Here is a 2,382-nt window from a genome sequence, read left to right as displayed (position 1 = left end):
TCCAATCAGTTGGCCAAATAGTCATCTTCGAAATCACTGGTGATTGGAATGCAAAGGTTGGAAACAAAGAGGAAGGATCAGTAGTTGGAAAATATGGTCTTGGTGATAGAAATGATGCTGGAGATCACATGATAGAATTCTGCAAAACCAATGATTTGTTTTTTTAAATTACCTTCTTTAGACAGCATAAGAGATAATTATACACATGGACCTCACCAAATGGAATACACAGAAATCAAATTGGCTATATCTGTGGAAAAAGACGGTGGAAAATTAGAAGATTAAAAAACCCTAAAGGGAATTCTTCCTCCACTTATTTGTCAGTTGTCATACTGTGGTGACTTCTGTGTTCCCGTGACGCTGGAAGCTTTGTTACCAGTATTTTAAATACCAGCAGGGGCACACATAGTGGACAGGTTCCAGTGGAACTGACAGAAAACTTCCAGAAATTTAAGACGGATTCAGAAGAGGACATGGGACAAGGGAGATCATTGCTGACATCAGATGGATCTTGGTTGAAAGTAGAAAATACCAGAAAGATGTTTATTTGTGCTTTGTTGACTATGCAAAGGCACTGTAAGTTGCTGTTTTTAAGTGCTGTCAAGTCAGCTCTGATTCTTAACTAACCAGTATAGGTTCTAAGGAGCAGCTGGTGGGTTTGAACTGCTAATCTTGTGGTTAGCTTTCCAGTGCTTATCTTACAATGCTACAAAAGGACTAGATCTTGACAAGCTATGGATAACATTACGAATAATTGGTATTCCAGAACACTTACTTGTGCTTGTGAGAAGCCTGTACTTAGATCAACAGGCAGTTGTTGGAACAGAACAAGAGGACACTGAAAGGCTTAAAATTAGGTCTGTGTCCTTTCACCATACTTATTCAATATGCATGCTGAGCAAATAATCCAAGAAGCTGGATTGTATGAAGAAAGTGGTATCAGGATTGAGGGAAGACTCTTTAACAATCTGTGATATGCAGATAATACAACCTTGCTTGCTGGAAGTGAAGAGGACTTAAAATACTTGTTGATGAAGATCAAAGACTGCAACCTTCAGTATGGATTGCACTTCAATGTAAAGAAAACAAAAATCCTCACAATTGGACCAGCAAATAACATCATTATAAGTGAAGAAAAGGTTGAAATAGTCAAAGATGTCATTTTGCTTGGATTCACAATCAACACCTATGGAAGCAGCAGTCAAGAAATCAAACTATGTACTGCATTAGGTAATTCTGTCGCACAAGACCTCTTTAAAATGTTAAAGAGCAAAGATATCAGTTTGAGGATTAAGGTGTACCTGCCTCAAGCCTTGGTATTTTTAATTGTCTCATATACTTGTGAAAGTTGGATGGTGAATAAGGATGACCACCAGTAGAAGAATGGATGCATTTGAGTTGTGGTGTTGGAGAAGAATATTAAAAGCAGGGAACCCACGAGCAATCTAGTATGCTTGCTGTTGACTACCTGGGTTGACCTGTGAGTGGAAGTGGGGAAAATACAGCAATGAAGACATTGGCTGAGTTTGTACATGTTCTATTGGTACCCATTGACCTTGACATGAGAGAGAGAAGAGAAAGGACTGGCTAGTCTGAAGTTTAGGGTGTTGAGTGAATTCTTGAGCTCATGGGCATGGATCTAGTTCCTGGGGGTTAGGACTGAGAGTAAAGGGGCTAGTTGGTCTGAAGTGCAGGGATGTGTGTGTGAACGCCCACATTTGCTGATATCCATTTGACCTAACTTCGATGGCTAGGGTTGAGCTGACCAGAACTAGACCAGATGAAGATACAGATGTTTGATACTGTGAGCAAGTGTAAATTGCTACAGTTTGATGGACTTTTGCTTATGGATGCAGTTGCTTAGAATCCCAACTGGAATGAAAGATTATTCATATTAAGGAACACGCCTGCCCCTTTAGTGTACTGGGTTGATAGGGATGGGCAATTTAGACACTGGCTATCAAAAATTGAGGAGGGAGGGCTTTAAAGACATGAACTGACTGGCTTAAAAGCTTTCATGGATGTGCCTAGTTTCAGAATGAGTGGGTAAGGTAGAATCTCCATTGAATAGTTTTCCGTTTTTCCAGATGGATTCAGTGAAAGGGGATGGGGGAAGATGCTGATAGGGTTTTATGATTTAATTGTGAATAATTGTTAGCCAAGAAATTTGGAAGACAACTATCTGGCCGGCTGATTGGAACATATCTGTATTTGTGCCCATTCCAAAGAGATGTTGCCCAACAGAATGCGGAAATCATCGGACAATTTCTTTGACATCTCAAGCGAGTAAAGTTTTGCTAAAGTTAATACAGAAACAGCTACAATCATACATTGACAGAGAACTTCCAGAGGTTCAAGTGGATTCAGAAGAGGCCGTGGAAC

The 2,382-nt window shown here is 39.9% G+C and overlaps 1 pseudogene; it reads left to right on the top strand.

Annotated features, from left to right (window-relative positions):
* Window positions 1-2,382, top strand: part of LOC102819922 — an 88,671-nt pseudogene that overhangs the window by 21,254 nt on the left and 65,035 nt on the right.

This window comes from Chrysochloris asiatica, unplaced genomic scaffold, assembly GCF_000296735.1.
Source record: "Chrysochloris asiatica unplaced genomic scaffold, ChrAsi1.0 scaffold00138, whole genome shotgun sequence".
NCBI lineage: Eukaryota > Metazoa > Chordata > Mammalia > Afrosoricida > Chrysochloridae > Chrysochloris > Chrysochloris asiatica.
The sequence above is the reverse complement of the archived record's forward strand: the minus strand, read 5'-3'. Positions and strand labels throughout refer to the sequence as shown.